Raw genomic sequence first — 21,631 nt, 5'->3', positions numbered from 1 at the left:
TGTCCCTAGGAAGAGGCGCCATAGGAAGGGCCCAGAGGTAGGGAGGGGCTCAGAGCTGGTTCATCTACCCTGTGAATGGATCCACCTGAAGTCCAGAGGTGTTTTCCAGAATCCATGTTTCAGTTATTTTACTTCATTCATTTTATTTTTCACATATTTCTTTTGAAATCATGCTCTCTTATTTAAAATCTGAGTTATGGGATCCCTGGGTGGCGCAGCGGTTTGGCGCCTGTCTTTGGCCCAGGGCGCGATCCTGGAGATCCGGGATCGAATCCCATGCGGGGTTCCCGGTGCATGGAGCCTGCTTCTCCCTCTGCCTGTGTCTCTGCCTCTCTCTCTCTCTCTGTGACTATCATAAATAAATTTTTAAAAAAAATCAAATAAATAAATAAATAAAATCTGAGTTATATCAAGAGAATCTTATTACCCCGGAGATCTGTTTAATATTCGTGATCATATAATTTTAAGAAATAGCTAAATAAAAAAGAAAGAAAGAAAAAAATAGCTAAATAACTGACTAGAGGTTCCTCTCTCTCCTCCTCTCTCTTACTTTTTTCCTCACAAGATGAGCTTGTCTTTTTATATGGTCTGGAATCACCTGAGTGATCCATTTCAGAATGCAAATGAAGAGAAAGGTGAATGGGAACCCTCTGTCCTGGGATAGGGTCCCCCTGGCTCTGGGCTGCCTCGCCTGGGGTCCAGGTCATCGCTGAAGGCAGCTGGATGGATTTGCGTGAGAAGCCCAAGGAAACGGTTTCCTCAAACGTTAGAGGGATTTAGTGTGCTTGGTCAGGGCAGTCCTGACCGGGGCCCTGTACTAACGAAGCTCTTAAAAAACTTTAAAAAGCAAGCAAACAAACAAAAACCATTGAAAGCAGGGCTCAACCGTTATGACTGTAATTTCAGCCAGCCTGTGGCTGGTACCAAGGTGTAAAAATCCCCCTCCAGACCCTGTCACCTATCACAGGGCGTGCTTTGGGAGACAGAGGCTGAAACTAGGACTTGCATTACCTTGGAAACTCAGAAGGGTTTAGTACTCGAGGAGTGGGATTCCCATGATGATGCACTAGATTTTGCACAAAGGGCATGAGGTTTAATTTCAAAATGCAGGTTTGGGTATCACAGAATGAAAGCGAAAAGGGACATGAGATACGCATTTTCATTACTCCTACTTGGTGAAAGGCGGTCAGAACATTTTCATTCTTCTTAAACAAAGGCAGGCAGTTCCACCACTTTCTAGATGCCCATCCGGGAGGTAGAGAACCTCAGTTCCCCATTAGGAAGGAAAACTAACTATCTGTTGAGCCCCAGGAACAAAACATCAAGGGCTGAGGGAGGAGCTCTATCACCCCATCACTGTTGTGCCACATACAACTTTCTCCCGGGGCCCTGACAGATTCCAAAGGCAATATAATAAGGTCCTCACCAGGACTGTGGGGAGTTCTTATCCTATGAGTTATCGAAGTAATATGATGAGCAAAGCCTTTTGGATCATTTGCAATGGTATTCCCGGACAACCTGATGTTTGCTCATCAGCCTTAATAGCTTTATTACATGAACTACCTGCATTCATGAAATGGTGAGTGATGTCCTAACTGGGACGCCATGTCCTAACTGGTAGTATGACTAATTATTTCATTCACTCCACAAACTTTTATTGAGCACCCACTATAGGCCAGGAGCTATGCTACGCTGGCAGTATGATGACAGAAGACAAGGTCCCTGACCTTGAGATATCAAATAGATACTGTGAGATAACAGAAAACCATGTATATTGGTCTGTCCCCTGCTCTGGACAAGGAACCTCCTAAAACCTTTGTAATTTCCTAAGTAATAAGAACACTAGGAACATCTTTTGTTCTAATTGTTGGTCGTTGACTTCAGCTACTGACATAGGGCTCCTGAAATCCATGTAACCTCCTGGGTAGTAGTAGTGTCTCTCTCTGATGAGGCTCTTCAAGGTGGGGTCGTGAACGGCTCCTGGACGAGAGCCGGTCACTGGAAAGACCAAGCCATGATTGGAAACTCAGAATTTTCAGCCCCATTCTCCATCCTCTTAAGAAGGGAGAATGGCTGAAAGTGGAATTAATGACTGATCATGCCTACATTATGAAGCCTCTGCAAAAATCCAGGCAAGATGGGGTTTGGGGAGCTACCACATTGGTGGAGGGTGGTGCACCCCACTCCCAACTCCAGAAGGACAGAAGATCCTGCACCAGGACCCTCCCAGACTTTGTCCTATTTATCTTAAAAAAAAAAAAAAAAGATTTTATTTATTTTTTTGAGAGAGGAGGGGACAGAGAGAGGAAGCAGGAGACCCCCTGCTGAGCAGGGAGCTCCACGGAGGTTGGATTCCAGGGATCAATCCTAGGATCCTGAGATCTTGACCTGAGCTGAAGGCAGATGCTTAACCGACCGAGCCACCAGGCGCCCCTGTATCTGTTCATCTATATCCTTCATCTTTCAGTAAACTGGTGAATGTGTTTCCTTGGGTTCTGTGAGCCACTCTAACAAATTAAGGAATCAAGAAAGGCGTCCCACACTCTGTCACACTTGGGCAGAGATCCGCAGACTCAGGCTGAGCTGAGCAGGGACAGTGTTCCAAGCTAGGAGGCAGGGAAACTTGCAGGAGTCCGCACGTTGGAGGAAACCTCTAACCACTGCGGCAGCATCAACGATGAGGCAGTCCAGACTAGACACCCACGAAGGGCTTTACAGGTCACGCCAATAAATTTCTATTTTATTTTAGAGGCTGCAGAGTCTCTGAAGAATTCTGAGCTGTGGGACCCATAAGCAGAGCTCTGTCCTGGGAAGACTGCGCTGCAGGAATGGGGACAAGCGGGATGGGAGCCAAGACTGAAGAGTCAGAGCTGCAATCCTAGAAAGACCCTGATTGGCGCAGGGGCCGTGGGGGTGGAGGGGACGGAAGTATTAAAGAAAAACAAAATTGAACTGAGTAAACTTGAGGATCTAATTGGCTTTATTAAATGATTCCTGGGACGCCTGGGTGGCTCAGCGGTTTAGTGCCTGCCTTCAGCTGGGGGTGTGACCCTGGGGTCCTGGGGTCCTGGGGTCCAGTCCCACATCGGACTCCCGTGCATGGAGCCTGCTTCTCCCTCCGCCTGTGTCTCTGCCTCTCTCTGTGTCTCTCACGAGTAAATAAATAAAATCTTTATAAAAACAAAATGATTCCTGACTCAGGCAGTGTCCCGTCTAGCAGGTAGAGGGATGATGCTCTGTGGAGTTAGACAAAATGGAAAGTTTTTATAGGAAGGAGGGTGGGGCAGGAGAGTTAGAAGCGAATAAAAAGATTGTTCCAGGCAAAGTCTCTTTTCCTGAGGCAGAAGAACAGGGTTTTTTTTGTTTCTTTTCTTTTTTAAAACCAGATTAACTCCTATTCTTTTGGGGGGATGGAGAGGGCCATGTGACAGACTCACTGACACTCATCAGAAAATTCCTGACCCAGCCGTTAGGACGACACTTGCGGAGAAGGTCGAAACCGCAGTTGGGTTAGGTACGAGGCTCTGCTCCGGGGACGCGGCCTGGCCTAAGTAACAGCAGGCTGGGCCCGCGCTTTTCTTTCTAACACAAGGACGAGCAGGTCAGGAAGAAGGTGGGCTAGGACCTGGGTGGCCGGGTGGGTGGGCGAGGCCCGGGGACTCAGCTGACTTTGGAGACTTGCCCCCGCGGGCAGGGCCAGGACAGTGAGCGAGGCGGGAGGGGAGAGGCAGGAGGACCAAGGAGCTTGGGGGAGGGAGGGGCTCCGCTTTTGTTAGGGTAGCGCCGGGGTCCCCGGAGGGCTGCGGAGAGGCCGGGGGCGGGCGACCCCGGGAGGCCCACGCGGAGGGATGAAGCGGAGCCGCGGCGCCGGGAAAGGGCAAGCGGCAGCGGGAGGGTCGGGGCGGGCATCGTTCACAGCAAAGCGGAGGAAGGGTTCGGAGGCGGCAGGGCCAGGACCGGAGCGGCGCGGCGGCCCCGATGCTGAGCCACAGGCCGAAGCCCCCGCTGCGGGCCCCGGGGGCGCGGGCGCGGGGCGGGGGCGGGGCGGGGGGCGGGGCGGCCCCGCCCGGCCCCGCCCGGCCCGAGGGCTGCAGGGAAGGCGAGGCTGGCGCCGGGTCACCCGGAGAGCGGCGGGGGCCGAGGCGGGTCACGACGCCCCGGGAGGAGGGGGGAGGGGGAGGGGGGAGGGGGCGCGTCCCGCCGGGAGCACAGCTGGGCCCAGCGGCTCCCAGCCCCGCCCTTCCCTGCCCGGCCCACGAGCCGCGGCGCCCCCGGTCGGGCCCCAGCATCCGCCTCGCCCCCGCGACCGCCCCCGCGCCGCGCCGCGTGCCTGGCGGGCCCCCCGCGCCCCCACCGCGCAGCGCCCGGAGGAGCCGGGGCCTCGGAGGCGGGACTGGGCTGGGCCGCGGGTGCGCGGCGGAAGAGGCGCGGGCGGGGGGATGGGGGAGGGGACGCGGGGGGAATGGGCCCAGGACGGGGGATGCGCGGGCGGGGCTAGGCGGGCGGGGGCGTTGGGGGTAGTCAGGCGGGCCTGGGCCCCGGGGGAGGGGGGTGTCAAGCGGAGCTGGGCTCCTTGCGGGGGTGTCAGGCAGGGCTGGGCCCCGGGGGTAGGGGTGGTGTCAGGCGGGGCTGGGCCCCCGGGGGGGTGTCAGGCGGGGCTGGGCCCCCGGGGGGGTGTCAGGCGGGGCTGGGCCCCGGGGGTGTCGGCGGGCTGGGCCCCCGGGGGGGTGGTCAGGCGGGGCTGGGCCCCCGGGGGGTGGGTTGTCAGGCGGGGCTGGGCCCCTGGGGCTTTATAGAGGGGTGTCAGGCGGGCTGGGCCCCCTGGGTGGGGGTGTCAGGCAGGGCTGGGCCCCCCCGGGCGGGGTGTCAGGCGGGGCTGGGCCCCCGGTGACACGTGGCCGCCCAGGAGCCCGCTCGTTTCCTCCGCAGCGCCCTCCCTCGGATTCCGTTCCTGGGCTAGCGACCCCGCAGGGCCGGGCCGTTTGCCGCCGGGGGTGATGCCGGGAGAGGCGCGGGCGCCCTCTAGCGGGGAGCCTGGAAGCCCCGGGGAGAGGAAGAGCCCGACGCTCCGAGTGGACCAGGCGGCGCCGGAAGCGCTGGGGGGCCTTACAGGCACTTGCTCAGAAAAGCCAACAGGGTTAATACAAGTGAATGAACACCCAAAACTTACGCATACCAGGTGTGGTTCGTTTGATAGCGCCAATAAAATACTCGATTAGATAGTCATCAATATTAGCACCAAATTAAGTTTTTTCCCCCTAAGTCATCTCATGGTGCCTTCTTCTTTTCTCATAAAAAAACCCTTGCTTTCCCACAGGAACAACACACTTTGATTACTGCAGAATCTGTGCTCCCCAAACTGCAATCCCGAGACCTCAAATAAAGGCGTTTGTTCTGTTTAAGTCCTTTTCTCAGTAGACAGCGCATTAGGCCATCGGATTCTCCCCAATTCCCACAGCCCCCACCCCGCACCCAGGGAGTCTGTTCATGGCAGTCCTGAGGCTCAGCTTCCTGTTGTCCCTCTAACTTTTAATATTTGAGATCTTACCTACACTTGAGACCATTTTTACAGCACTTTCCAAAACATCACAAGGTATAATAATTTAACTTCAACCCAAAAGTAGAATTTACATTATCCTATGCAAATTCTTAAAATTCTAGATTCATCTTGCTGGTCACTTACTTGGGTGTATGATGCATAAAGTTATCCAAGTAAGTTTTGTGAAGTTTTGCTCTTCACATGGCTGAGCAAGTAGCACTATCATTCAAGAGTTGATCTTCCTGTTTGTTCCTGCTGGGGTCCCTAATATCTTCTTCTTCTTTTTTTTTTTAAAGATTTTATTTATTTATTCATGAGAGACACCGAGAGAGAGGCAGAGACACAGGCAGAGGAAGAAGCAGGCTCCATGCAAGAAGCTTGATGTGGGACTTGATCCTGGGACCCCAGGATGACACCGTGGGCCAAAGGCAGGCACTAAACCGCTGAGCCACCCAGGGATCCCCTGGGGTCCCTAATATCACCTGTGGTGAGCTGCCTGAAGTCCAGGGTGCTGTGCCTGTATCCCTGTATCCCCCAGGGTACAGGGCAGGCCTGGACCTTTTCTTAGAGCTGTTCCTACTTTTTAAAACCAGATCCTCCTGTGAGAGTTTTTGCTCAGCGGTGTACTTCTTTGCTAATCCCAGATTTTTATTTTTTAATCCTTACTAAGAGTTGTTGTTTTCTGATCCACCAAGGATCCTCTTGTTTTCTATGGGACTAAAGATTTATTTATATTAAAAAAAAATTTTTTTTTTCTATTAGTAGGGACGTGGATGTGAAGGCCTCATCATGAGCTCAGTCTGCCCTCCCCCAACAGAATGTTTTCATCCTAGTTTAATTCTGCAAATGGGAGCCTCTCCCTTTCCACTCCAAGCTCAGTCCGGGCTGTTCTACATACAGCTTACTTTCATAACGTTGCAAAAGCAATATTTGTCCCTGTAATGAAATCAAGCAATCCAGAAAAGCAGAGTTAAAAAAGTAAATGTCCCTCTCCTTTCTCTCCTAGATGCCCTTGTATGTATTAAAATATGTTTGTGTGGAAATACCTACAGTTATATAATGTTATTACAAAAATGGAATCACACTGTCAATAAAGGGAACCATACTATCAAAAAAAATCTCTAAGAGAAACTGAGACCCCCGTCTGTCACTACTCTGAAATTGTTTTCCCTGGAAACAAATGAGGTTCCCAAAGTCTGTGAAATAGGCTAGTTATATTTATTTGCACTGAAGGAGAATATGTAATATCACCAAATAATTCCCTACATAAAGCTTCTTTATTTAAAAGCCCTGACATAAATTGGGGCACTTGGGTGGCTCAGGCATTTGGGATTTCAGCTCAGGTCATGATCTTATAGGTTGTTAGATTAAGACCCAAGTCCAGCTCCCCACTCAGAGGGGAGTCCACTAGAGTGTCTCTCCCTCTGCCTCTCTCCCCACTCACATGCTCAAGTGCGTGTGCTAGTTCCCTCTCAAATAAATCTTTAAAAACAAATATAATAAAAATCCTGACATAAATTAAAAGTACACACAGAATTTGTTTTGCAATTTTTCTTTATATTAGCTCCTGCTCGAGTCCATTGCCCTGTTAGTTTGCAAGCTGCATGACAGGAGGGGGACCAGGAAACCGAGGCACCAGGGTCTGTTTTTGCTCAGAATTGAGTCCTCCAGGCTCCAGCTAGTGACGGACACAGGAAAGGTGGCCAGTAAATGCTTTTTGAATGAATGAATGAATCTTACCAATCTGAAACTTCTAGAGTCAACCTTTACTTTTATTTTTTTAATATGTTTAAGATCTAATTGTCAGGCTTTGAGATAGTGTTGTGTGTGTCTTCCTTTATTCTGCTTTGGTTTCCATGTTGTCAGTTCCTGTGCTGTCTTCTTCTCTTTTGAGTTCACAATGATATCCAAGAGTCAAAAACTTTGAATTTACTAGAAAACAAAAACATAAGATTTCCTCCCATTGATACTTAATATGAGATATTATTCTATCATAATATATCATAATATTTTTTGCCTCTATTGTCAAAATGTCTCATAAAGATGTGATAAAACATCATGATTTTCTGCCTTTGGTGGTAGGGTACAACACCATTCTTTAATCCTGTATTACAGAACCAAGATTTGATTCAGAAAACAGATTTCCTTGTACTAATTCATATGCTGTTCATGTCAGATTTGATATTTCATTTTATCAGATAAATATAGGAAAAAACCTAGAAACTACTCTCAAATTAGAATAACAGCTGATAAGCAATTGTGTAGCAAGGGTTTTAAAAGAAATTAGCAAAATACCTTTTTTTTTGAAGATCTTAGTATTATGAAGAATATCTTCTTACAGTTTGTTTTATGTATGAATGAAATGTACTCTTCTAGCTCATGACATTTTTTAAAAGCAAGGATGTTAGTACATGTAAATTTTTAGATATAATAATTATTTTTAATATAATTTTTATTTTGATTCACAAAAAAGTTGCAAAGGTAAAACTAAGATGTCAGCACTTTACTATTTACTAAAGTCCAGACCATAATTTGGATTTCACTAGTTTTTCCATTAATGTCAGTGTACATATTTTTAAAATAGCAGAAAAGGAGGATTTAATTTTACAATGGTAATTTATAAACTGTCAGATATATTCTTGAGAAACTTCAATAGCATACCTTCAACTATATATTATTGATATAGCTGAGAAATTAGGCCTCGGTAAAGATGTTTTTCACTGCTCAATGCATAGGAAATGTACATGACAATGGTACTTCAAGAATTATAAAGCATTAAATTGAACAGACTATTCCCAAAATGTTAAAAGATAAATATAAATAAAAGTCACATTAACACAAAACATTTTAAGACATAATAAAATTTGTCATTCTCTCTTGCTATATAGATATGCTAGTATCTCTAGAGTGCATCATTTTAAGATTTATTTACGAGAAAACCAGTAAGTTTGTTTTTTTAAAATGACACGTTGTATCATGGTGCATAAATCTACAAAACAAGGAGGGACTCAAAGAGATCCACACTGAGACACATTATCAATTGGTTATAAGACACAGAGAGATTCTTAAGGTAAGAAAAAGAGATGCAACTCTTTACATACCAAGGAGCTTCCATAAGATTAACAAGGAGTTTCTCATCAGAGATGATATATGTAAAGTGCTGAAAGGAGAACTCAGTCAAGAATTCTATATTCAGGGACACCTGGGTGGCTCAGCGGTTGAGCATCTGCTTTAGCTCAGGACTGAACCCCCGGGTCCTGGGATCAAGTACCATGTCGGGGTTCCTGCATGGAGCCCGCTTCTCCTCTGCCTGTGTCTCTGCCTCTCTCTCTGTGTGTCTCTCATGAATAAATAAATAAAATCTTTTTTAAAAAATAAAATCTTAAAAAAGAATTCTATATTCAACAAGACTGTTCTTTGAATCTGAAAGAAAAATTAAGACACTCCCAGATAAACACAGTCTGAGGGTCTTTGTTACCACTAGACTTGTCATACTACAAATGCTAACAAAATGACATCAGACAGCAATTCAAAGCCATATGAAGAGGGATCTCCTGTAAAAGTAAATACGTGGGAAATATAAACGCCAGCATTGTTGTATTTTTGTTTTGTGATTACACTTTTTCTTTTCAAATGCTTAAAAGACAAATGTATAAAATATAAATCTGTTATTAGGCACAAAATCTATCAGGATATAATTTGTGACAATAATATAAGGGAAGGAACAGAGCTGTATAGAGAAGAGTTTATTGAAATTAAGTTGGTATCAATTCAAACTAGATTGTTATAAATTATGATATTAAATGTAATCCCCATGGTAACAACAAAATATCTAAAAAATACACACAAAAGGAAGTGAAATGGGAATCAAAATAATTCATTTAAAAAAATCAACTAAATGCCAAAGAAGACAATAGTGGAGGAAATGAGGGACAAAAGACACAGTAAAGAGCCAAATGGCAGAAGTAAATCTTTCCTTATCAGTAATTACTTTGAATGTTAATGGATTAAAGTCTCTAATAAAAGGCAGAGATTGGCAGATTAGGTTAGTAAAACATGATCCAACTACATTCTATCTATAAGAAATTCAACCTATAATCAAATATGCAAACAGGTTGAAAGTGAAAGGATAGAGAAAGATATTCCTGGAAAATGTACTCCACAGAGATTTGTGGTGGCTATACTAACATGAGACAAATAGACTGTAAGTCAGGAACTGTAATGGGACAAAGAAAGACATTATGTATTGGTAAAAGTCTCAGTACAGCAAGAAGATATAACAATTTAAAATATTTACACACCTAAGAACAGACCCTCAAAGTATAAGAGGCCAAAAATGACAACTTAAAGGAGAAGTAAGCTATTGTACATTAATAGTTAGAGACTTTAATAGTCCACTTTCAATAAAGATAGAACATCTACACAGAGGGCATTTAGGTGGCTCAGCGGTTGAGTGTCTGCCTTTGGCTTAGGTCGTGATCCTGGGGTCCTGGGATCGAGTCCCGCATCGGGCTCCCCGCAATGAGCCTGCTTCTCCCTGTGCCTGTGTCTCTGCCTCTCTCTGTGTGTCTCTCATGAATAAATAAAGTCTTTAAAAAAAAAAAAAGGAAATTGAACCACACACTCTTAAATAGCCAATGGATCAGAGAAGAAATCACACAAAATTAGAAAATACTTAGAGATGAATGAAACAAACAACATACCAAAAGTTATGAGATGCAGTAAAGGCAGCACTCAGAAACTTCTTGGTATCAGTGCCTACATTAAAAAGAAGAGAGATCTCAAATCAAAACCTTAACTTTACACCTTGAACAATTAGAAAATGAAACTAAACCACAAAGTTAGCAGAGGAGATAATAAAGACTAGAGCAGAGATATATAAAAATAAAAAATAGAAAAACAGAATGAAAGTGGTAACATTACTATTGATCTTATAGAAGTAAAATAATGACAAGAGAATACTATGAACACTTGTATGCCAACAAATGTAATAACCTAAATAGGACAATTCCTAGAGGCTCACAAATTACAATAAACTGACTGAAGATGGGGATCCCTGGGTGACTTTGCAGTTTAGGGCCTGCCTTCGGCTCAGAGTGTGATCCTGGAGTCCCGCGATCGATCCCACATCGGGCTCTCTGCATGGAGCCTGCTTCTCCCCCTGCCTCTCTCTCTCTCTCTCTCTCTCTCTCTCTCTCTCTCTCTTATGAATAAATAAAATCTTTAAAAAAAATAACTGACTGAAGAAAACAGGAAATCTCAACAGATACATAACAAGTAAAGAGATCCGGATCAGTAAAGCAAAACCTCTCAACAGGATGCCCACTCTCACTGTGTTTATTCAACATAGTATTAGAAGTCCTAGCTAGAACAATTAGGCAAGCAAAAGAAATAAAAGGCACCCAAACCGGAAAAGAAGTAAAATTGTCACTATTTGCAGGTGGCATGATATTACATATAGAAAATCCTAAAGACTCAGGCAAAAAACTGTTGGAATAAACAAATTCAGTAAAGTTGCAGGGTGCAAAATCAGTATACAAAAATCTGCCTGATTTCTGTACACTAATATAAGAAAGAGAAATTAAGAAAACAATCCCATTTATACTTGCATCAAAAAGAATAAAATACCTAGGAGTAAATATAAACAAGGAGGTAAAAGACCTTATACTGAAAACTATAAAAGATACTGATGTGGGGCAGCCTGGGTGGCTCAGCGGTTTAGCGCCGCCTTCAGCCCAGGGTGTGATCCTGGAGACCCGGATCAAGTCCCACGTCGGGCTCCCTGCATGGAGCCTGCTTCTCCCTCTGCCTGTGTCTTTGCCTCTCTCTGTGTGTGTCTCTCACGAATAAATAGATAAAATCTTTTTTAAAAAAAGATATTGATGAAAGAAATTGAAAAAGAAAAATAAATGTAATCTGTGCTCATAGATTGGAAGAATATTGTTAAAATGTCCATACTATGCAAAGCAATCTACAGATTCAATGCAATTCCTATCAAAATTCCAATGGCATTTTCCAGAGAAATGGAATAAACAAATCTTAATGTAAATATAGAACTACAAAAAGCCCAGAATAGCTAAAGTAATCTTGAGAAAGAAGAACAAAGCTGGAGGCATCATGCTCCCTGATTTCAAATTATATTACAAAGCTATAGTAATCAAAAAGTATGGTATTGGCATACAAACAGACTACACAGATCAAGAGAATAGAATAGAGAGCCTAGAAATAAATCCATGCATATATGGTTAATTAATTTACAACAAGGAGACAAGAATATACCATGGGGAAAGAACAGTCTCTTCAATAAATGGTGTTGGGAGAACTGGACAGCCACACACAAAAGAATGAATCTGGACCACTACCTTACATTATACACAAAAATTAACTCACAATGGATTAAAGACTTGAATGTAAGACTGAAACCATAAAATTCTTAGAAGAAAATCATAAAATTCCTGGTAAGACCCTTGACTTAACTTTTGCAATAAGTTTTTGAAGCGGACACTAAAAGCAAAAGCAACATAAGCAAAAATAAATAAATGGGACTACATAAAACTCAAAAGCTTCTGCACAGCAAAGGAAACCATCAACAAAATGAAAAGACAACCTACTGAATCGGAGAAAATATTTGCAAATCATATCTCTGCTAATAAGTTAATACATAAAAAATAAGAAGAATTCATACAACTCAACAGCAAAATGAACAATTCAATTTTTAAAATGTGCAGAAGATCTGAATAGACATTCTTCCAAAAAAGACAAATAGATGGTCAAAAGCTACATGGAAATATGCTCATCACTCATCATCAGGAAAATGCAAATCCAAACCACAGTGAGATTATTGCCTCACACCTGTTAGAAGGCCTGGTATCAAAAATACAAGAAATAACAATTGTGGACAAGGATGTGGAGAAAAGGGGACCTTTGTGTACTGTTGGTGGGAACATAAGTACAACCGCTATGAAAAACGATATGGGGGAAAAAAAACAATATGGGGGGATCCTGGGTGGCTCAGTGGTTTAGTGCCTGCTTTCAGCCCAGGGCGTGATCCTGGAGTCCTGGGATTGGGTCCCACATCGGGCTCCCTGCATGGAGCCTGCTTCTCCCTCTGCCTGCATCTCTGCCTCTCTCTCTCTCTCTCTCTCTGCATCTCTTATGTATAAATAAATAAAATATTAAAAAAAAGAAAAACGATATGGAAGTTCTTCAAAAAATAAAAATAGAACTACCATATGATCCAGCAATTCCACTTCTGGGTATTTAATCAAAGAAAACAAAAATATAAAGTTATTTCTACCTTTCATGTTCACTGCAGAATTATTCACAATGGCCAAGACATGGAAATATCCCAAGTGTTCATCAGTAGATGAATGGGTAAAGAAGGTATGTCTCATATGTAAAATGGAGAATTATTCCGCCAAAATCTTGCCATTGGTGACAACATGGATGGAATTTTAGGGCAATTATACTAAATGCAATGAGTCAGTCAGAGAAAGACATATGCCATATGATCTCAGTTTTATGTGGACTCTAAGGGGAAAAAAAAGCTCAGGTAGAGAGAACAGATTGTTGGTTGCTAGAAGCAGAGGATGGGAATGTGACAAATGGGTGAAGGGGGTCAAAAGTATAAACTTCCAGTTACAAAATAGAGAAATCATGGGAATGTAATACATAAGCATGGCCACTATAGTTAATAATATATTGCACATTTGAAAGTTGCTGAGTGAATTTCAGAAGTTCTCATTACAAGAAAAACTTTTTTGCAACTGTTTATTGTGATAGATGTTACCTAGGTTTGTTATGGAGATCATTTCACCATGTGTACAAATATCAGGTCACTATATTATAAGCTAATATAATGTTACAATCAATAAAAATCAATTAAAAATTCCCCATTTCACATTTCTCTATCATTGTAAGAAAATAAATGGTGTTGAGTATGCACAAAGAATTATGGAAAGTGTTAGAACCACCAATTTAGAGTAACCAGACATGTACCCTGCCATCAAGAAGTTCACCCTAAAATTCATTTTGTCTTTTCCAATTAGAGGGTAAATATCTTCAGGACAGTGGCCATATCCTACCCATTTCTGTAGCGTAACATCCAGATCACCTGCTGTCATGCTTTATTATTGTCATGTACATTTTTCAGCTGAGAAAATTGAAAGCTCAAAAAGCTTTTAAAAATCTAGTGCAGTTAAAATTCTTTTTAAAAAATCTAGTGCAGCATCACAGCTTATAATTGGTAGAGCTTTTGCTCTAACCATTTTCTTACTTCACATTTAGCCAAAAGGAAGTAGATATGGAAGTGAGAATGAATAGACAATTCTTTCTGGAACAAAGGTTTTTTTAAGGGCAGTAGAAGCAGTTTATTTTAGAGCTTGGGTGAGAAATAGTCAAAGCAAAGATTGAGTGGAATGCTAAAACGTTTTTAAAAATCATTCTCTAAGCAATAGAAAGACATTTAAATTTTTGGAGTATTATGTGCCAAGGAAAAGCAATGATTTAGAAAACTGAATTATCCATGATGTTTGGAGTAGCCAGGAAATGAGAAAGTCTACTGCAGGGAAGTAAATTAAGACACTCTAACAATATAACACTTATATTGAGAGGTGGTAAGGCCCTGATGAAAATATACAAGTTTGAGCTCTCTCTCAAATAAGTAAATAATCTTTAAAAAAAAATTCTGGCTTAATGATATTTGCTATTCCCATGGTGCAACCTTTAAAGTACCGTGTAGCTACATTTTTTTAAAGATTTATTTATTTATTCATGCGAGACACAGAGAGAGAGGCAGAGACACAGGCAGAGGAAGGAGAAGCAGGCTCCATGCAAGGAGCCTGATGTGAGACTCGATCCTGCGAATCCGGGATCATGCCCTTAGCCAAAGGCAGATGCTCAATCACTAGCCACCCAGGTGTCCCTAGCTACAATTTTTAATAAGATTTTATTTTTATTTATGTATTTTTATTGATTGATTGATTGATTTGAGAGAGAAAGAGAGAGTGCACAAGCAGGGGGAGCAGCAGAGGGAGAGGGAGAAGCAGGTTCCCCACCCAGCAGGGAGCCCAATGCAGGGCTCCAACCCAGATCACGACCTTAGCTGACGGTAGATGCTTAATGGACTGAGCCATCCAGGTGTCCTATCATTTACCTACATTTTTTAATCAAAACTTTACCCATTATACATCAGTGTGTACAGTGAAAGCCTAATACTTCTATTCATACAATTGTCAAAACATTGTGATTGATTTGGGGTGGTGATACAAAGTTCAAGGTTCGGGTTGGGCCCCAGTACACGCAGCAGTGATCTCTAAAGGCATGTTGAATTTGCCAGTGTTTGGCTGTCAGCTAAATCCTCAGAATAAGTTAAGATATGAGAGCTTTGTGTTCTCATATTTGAGTCATTAATTATTCATAGTAAGAATGGCTAACATCAAAAATCTATTTAATAACAGTCTCTCACAAATAAAATCTTTGAAAGGTTGGGGTGGAGGACACCCGAGTGGCTCAGTTGGTTAAGCATCTGCCCTCCACACTCAGGTCATGTTCTCAGGGTCCTGGGATGGAGCCCCGACATACAGGGAGCCTGCTTCTCCCTCTCCCTCTGCCCCTCCCCCTGCTCTCTCTTTCTTCAAATAAATAAATAAAATATTTTAAAAACATTTTAAAAGGGAAAAACATGAACAATTTAATAACAAAATGTGAATCTAGTCTCTACCGTTTTGTTTAGATGCCATCCACTTAACATTAATGCAAAAAGTTAATTCATACCATGTTGCCATTACAGTCCTACCCACGACATTTAAGGAATCAATATTGATCACTCTTGACAAACAGCAGACCTTTCCATTTCCAGAGTACCACAGGGACAGAAACGTCTTAGAAACCAGGGGTTTTATAAGGAGATGGATATAATAGCTCTTTTCTCAAAGAAACTAACTGGAAGGGGTCAATGTCTTCCAGTTAAGTTTGAGGAAAAAGCCATTGGATTCCCTCATGACATTCCCAAGTTTGGATGATCTTCAGTTAGAGACAAAGAACACCCTGAAAATATATGACATCTGCTTAACCTGAAATATCCAAAGAAACTTGAAAATATTCAGAATGACCAGTATTTTCATTAAACAGAAATTGTACCTCCATCCCACCTCCAGGATCTATTCCCTGAGAACTCGGCAGCAAGGTAAAATATCAATAAAAGGGAATTCAGAAAAAGGATATCTGGTCAATTGCTTTCAGAGGACTAGGACGCGCACCCCCTCAAAGTGAAAGGCAATATACAGAGTGGGAGAAAATACTTGCAAATTCTTTACCTGATAATATACAGAATATATCAAGAACTCTTACAACTCAACAAAAAATGGACGACCCAATTAAAAAATGCATAAAGGACATGCAGAGACATTTCCACAAAGAAGGCATACAAACGGCTAATGAGCACATGAAAAAATGCTCCCCTTCATTAGCCATTAGGGAAATACAAATCAAAACAAGGGGATACCATTTCATACCTATTAGGATGTGTGAAAATTAATAAAGGGAAATCCTATTAAAGTATGAGTCCTGAGGCCGGAAAGGGGAGCCCTACAGAGGCAGTATAGGGAAAAAGGGAGAGACTTAATCCCTGGAAAGTCACTGGTGGGAGGCAAGGGTGCAAAGTTTCCATATGCTTAGAGACAAATACTTCCTTCTTGGAAAGAGAACAAAGGAGAGAGAACAAGTCACCAGGGAGTAATGGTTGTTTAAGCAAAAACAGAAGGAACAGTTGACACAGAAATAACAATTTCAAACCTGCCTGCACAAGTATTTCTGTTTTTCAGGTGCCCTAAAAAAAGCCAGCCAAGAAGAAAGGATGCCTTGTGATTGTCTTGTGACCAGTGAAGAGTAATGACAAGAGAAGGAGCCTGAGTCTGAAGGGCCCTGCCCAACCCCTAGCCCCTCACCCCTCGCAAAAGTGCCTGTATAAGCTGGGCACCCTAGCCCTGTAGGGAGTGCCGTTCTTCTTGCCGGCTCCCTTGTGTACAGGCTCTCTCTAATAAACTCCACTTCTTTTCTTTCTCTCCAGTTCAACGTTCATTTCTATGACATTGAGACTCAAGAACCTGGTCTCAGGGGTCCTGTAACAATAGCACTCGATGCCAATTAAGGTAGAATTACCCACTACAGACCCCAAAAGAATCATCATCAACTATAGGCTCCCAAAAGGAAAAGATGTGCATTGCATCTCCTATAAGAAGCCGATGGTCCCTGCGACTCAGCCAACGAGAAATTGTCATCATGCTGAACTCTTGTTCTTCTCCTGTGGTCTGTCTTTCTTTCTTTTTTTAAGATTTTATTTATTTGTTTGAGAGAGAGAACACAAGCAAGGAGAGAGGCAGAAGGAGAGGAAAAAGCCAACTCTCCACTGAGCAGGGAGTGTGACCTTAGGACCCTGGGACCCTGGGATCATGAAGTGAGCCAAAGGCAGAAGCTTAACCAACTGAGCTACCCAGTTGCCCTTCCGATGACCTCTCATTCAGAATAGTCCCTCCCACTTTTCTCCCTCCTCTTCATGAAATAACATTCCTCTCCTTTATTTATTGGACTTGCCTATGGTTTTGCCATAGTTTGCATGTTCCAAATTGCAATTCTGTGCTATTCCTAAATAAACCTGTTTTTGCCATTAAATAATGTTTCAAGAGGGATCCGTGGGTGGCTCAGCGGTTTAGCACCTGCCTTGGGCCCAGGGCGTGATCCTGGAGTCCCGGGATCGAGTCCCACCTCAGGCTCCCTGCATGGAGCCTGCTTCTCTCACTGCCTGTGTCTCTGCCTTTCTCCCTCTTATGAATAAATAAAATCTTTAAAAGAAATAACTGCTTCATTTAAGGTCAACATAAGTTTTTTAGGTATAATAATAATTTTTCAAAGGAACATAAGAAATGTTGGTGAGGGGCAGCCCGGGTGGCTCAACGGTTTAGCGCCGCCTTCAGCCCAGGGCCTGATCCTGGAGACCCGGGATCGAGTCCCATGTCGGGCTCCCTGAGCCTGCTTCTTCCTCTGCCTGTGTCTCTGCCATTCTCTGTCTCTCTCTGTGTCTCTCATTAATAAATAAGATAAAATCTTTAAAAAAAAAAAAAAAGCAATGTTGGTGAGAATGTGGAAAAATGAGAATCCTTGCACGTAGCTGGTGGGAATGTGAAATGGAGGACCGACGGTTGAGAACAGATTGCCAGTTCCTTAAGAAGCTACACAGAATTACCGAAGAGCCAGCAATTTCACTCCTAGGTATGTATCTAAAAGAATTGAAAACAGATTCAGATACCTGTGCACCAGTACTTTCAGCAGGATTATCCACAACAGCCCAACAATCCGACAGATGAATGGAAAAACAAAGTGCGTTATACACGTACAATGGCATATTATTTGGTCATTTTTACGTACCCAAGGTCAGGCTGGAGCTGAGCTGGTGCCCAGAGGCTGCCGGGAGCCCACGCCCTCCTCGAGCCTCCTGCTTGGTGACTCACCCTGTGACTCATTTCTGCCTCAAACACAGCTTTAGTGCCTCCAGCCTCCCTGGGTCACAGTTCATCAAGCTACGCACATGCACACTTTCCCTGCAGGGAGCATCCCTCACAGCAGGGAAGCACAGGGATCCTGTTTAAAAAGAAATCCATGCAGTTGTGACGCGTGCTACGGTATGGACGAACATTGAGGATGACACGGGGAAACTGAGGAACTGCATTGTCAGTAAGGCGCTCTCTCTGTTTTTCTATCAGACTCCATGTACTCGGGTTGTATACTTGGCATCTGAGTAAACCACCGCAGGGGAGAAGAGTTCATTGTTCTCGGAGTTTTTTGTAGGGCCCCAAACACCTGATGACATCTAAGAAGAACCGGGTCCCAAACGTGTTCTAGGACATTAGATTCAAACAAGCCTCAGCCAACACTAGCACCAATACCCCCTGCCTTTGAGGATTTATGAAACACCTGTCATTCGCCTGTCATTCGCCCTTGATCAGACCCTACCCTGATTCGTGAAGGAACGTGTACTCTGGACCCCTTGCCTATATAAACCCCTAACTCCAAGCGACAACCAGACCCATTCACTTTCCCTTTCCTACTCTCCCAGACATGCTGTCTGCCATAATCTCTCTCGAGCTTGAGTTTGATTTCTATCCTGTACAAAGCCAAGGGCCCTCTTGGCTGGTCCTGTGGGACGCCCCATCTGGGTCCTCGGACCCAACTTTTCTCGCCTCAAAAACACCATGCTAAGCGAAATAACCCAGACACAAAGGGCCACATAGTGTGTGACTCCACTTGCACAAAATATCCAAAAATAGGCGAGTTCATGGAGGTGGAAAATAAACAGGTCACCAGGACTTATTGGAGGGGCAGAGGAGTAGGGAGAGATTGCTTAACGCTTACTGAACTTCCCTGTGGGGTGATTAAAAATGTGGAGATATATGTAATGGTGATGGTTGCAGCACATTGTGAATATAACTAATGCCACCAAGTTGTGTGCTTATAATGGTTAAAATGGCAAATCATACATACATTTTACTACGATAAAAAAAAAAAACATGTTATTACAAAGAATTCACCTCCCAGAGGAAAGGGGATGCCGTTAGCAAAGTGAAAGAAAAGTCATTAAATAAAATCCAAAAAACTACTCCTCTAGGAGATAGTTCAAATTGCTTATATGAGCTTTAATGAAACCTCCGATACTCATTTTCATCTGAAACATGAGGCTAGGGAGTTGGGAAGAAAAGGGAGTGTGTTACTAGTTTAACTGTCTCTTTGTCTAGAATACCTAATTTAATTCTTGCATTTCTTCAGAGCAAGGGGTGGAATGAAAATAGAAATCTGAGAACCCCCTAGAGGTGACGTTCATCATTGCTGCTGCCAAGTGTATTCATTTTGTTTTGATAGCACCACCTGCTTATTAAGCTCAGACTACAGCTACAGTCATGTCTTACTGGTTTGCAGTAAATGCTCAGCTCCCAGCGCCAGATTAGCAGGAAATTGTGTTATTTTCTCTGTGCAGATGGGCTCCTACTGGCCTGGCCTGGAATCAACCACGTGGGTTCACACTGCTCAAAAAGCCGAGGGAGGGCCAGCGGCCGGCCTCAAGGGAGGGTCTTGCTGGGTCCCCTGTGTGGTTGCTCCTCGTTACCACGAGATGGTGCTGTCCGGTCACTCAGAAGCATAATGAACCCGGAGCGGCCACCCCTCCCTGCACCTGCTGTTTTCAGAGATGAGCCTGAGTCTTGGTCTCCCTTAGGGGCCGATTCCTTCAGTTCCCATACCAGGAACTTCCAAGATGCTTCTGGCACTTGCTGCTCCTCAGTTCCCTGGTCCTCCCATGGCATCCACACCACCCAGAGGTCTTACACGTCCCCGTGGCACAAGAGACCTGACAATAGGGTTACTTGCCCTCCTCGCAAGGATATCTACCTTCAGTTATTGCAGGGAGCCTGCATCTACCTTTTAGGATGACTCGTTTCTTTCGGTGACACAGAGATGATTTGAGGACGTCCCCTCAGTGAGTCGAGAGAAAAGGAGATAAAATATTTCACCTTTGGGGACTTTCTAGCACATTAGACAATGCCTCGAGCACTTTTTCCTCTGACAAGGGTTATTTTAAAATGAAAGCTGCCTCCTGGGCTCACAAGATAAGGCACGAGGGCATCTCAGAGAGGCCATATTCTCACTTCTGGATACATCGACAGCAGGAAACATCCACAGCAGCCCAACTGGCCTACAAACAGCTGCAGGTATTTTCATCAGGAACATTATGAACACAGGGGAAACCTTACTTCTGCTTTATGGGGTCATCTGAGGACACCAGAAATCAAAGCATAGTTTGGGGAGGGTCCTTGAGAAGGTCACAATGGTAGGTGGGTTCTCAAATGAGGTAGCATAAATCAGAAAGAGCTGGGGAAAAAGAAAAAGAGATCATGAGCCTAAGCTGCTCACCAGCACCTCTCTCTCTCTCTCTCTCTCTCTCTCTCAGACACACAGACACAGAGAGGCTCTGGTTCACGGACCTTTCTCGGCCTTGGACCTTCTTCTTTTGATCTTTTTCTTTTCAGAAAATCGTAGATTAACATGCAATTTAAGAAACAACACAGAGGGGCACCTGGGTGACTCAGCCGGTTGAGCATCATACCCTCCATCTCAGCTCCGGGCTTGGGCTGGATCTCAGGGTCCAGGAGCCTTGGAAGGAAGGAAGGAAAGAAGGAAAGAAGGGAGGGAGGGAGGGAGGGAGGGAGGAAAAGAAACAAAGAAACAACACAGAGACATCTCCTGTGCCCTTTATTCAGAATCCTCCAACGAGAACATTCGGCCAAAGGATAGTGCCGTATCACAACCAGGATACTGACGCTGAGACAGGCCGGGACATTCCCATCACCCCAACCGTCCCGGTGGCCCCCAGCCACCCCCTTCCCAAGCCCTGGCAACTACTAATCTGTTCTCCATTGCTATATTTTGTCATTTCAAGAATGTCACATAAATTCTACAGCAGGGAGCCTCTCGAGATTGGGTTTTTTCACAGGCTGTTGGGTGTTCGTGCCTCTTTACTGCTCTGAGTTGTGTCAAGTACCTTCATTTTGGAACCTGGACACGGGATGGAGAAGGGAAGAAGCGGGAAGAAGCACCCAGCAGGACGGCTGCCCCCGCACCCCGCGCTCGCAACCAAAGTCCAGTGCCCCCGCCAGAGGGGCGAAGCGGGGCAAGGTCAAGCCCGCGCAGGCCGGGGAGCAGTGAGGCGGGGGCGTGGCAAGGTCAGGACCACCCAGGCGGGGGCGGGGAAAGGGGCGGGGCGAGCCAGGGGCGGAGCAAGGTCAGGACCGCCCCGGGCGGGGGCGGGGCAAGGTCAGGACCGCCCAGGCGGTGCGGGGTAAGGGGGCGGGGCGAGTCGGGGAGTGGGACAAGAGGGCGGGGCGAGCCGGGGAGGGGCGGAGCAAGATCAGGACCGCCCAGGCGGGGGCGGGGCTAAGGGGCGGGGCGAGCCGGGACAAAGGGGCGGGGCGAGCCGGGGAGGGGCGGAGCAAGATCAGGACCGCCCAGGCGGGGGCGGGGCTCGGCGCGCAGTGCGGGGCAGGCCGC

This window comes from Nyctereutes procyonoides, unplaced genomic scaffold (genome assembly GCF_905146905.1).
Source record: "Nyctereutes procyonoides isolate TBG_1078 unplaced genomic scaffold, NYPRO_anot_genome, whole genome shotgun sequence".
Lineage (NCBI taxonomy): Eukaryota > Metazoa > Chordata > Mammalia > Carnivora > Canidae > Nyctereutes > Nyctereutes procyonoides.
The sequence above is the reverse complement of the archived record's forward strand: the minus strand, read 5'-3'. Positions refer to the sequence as shown.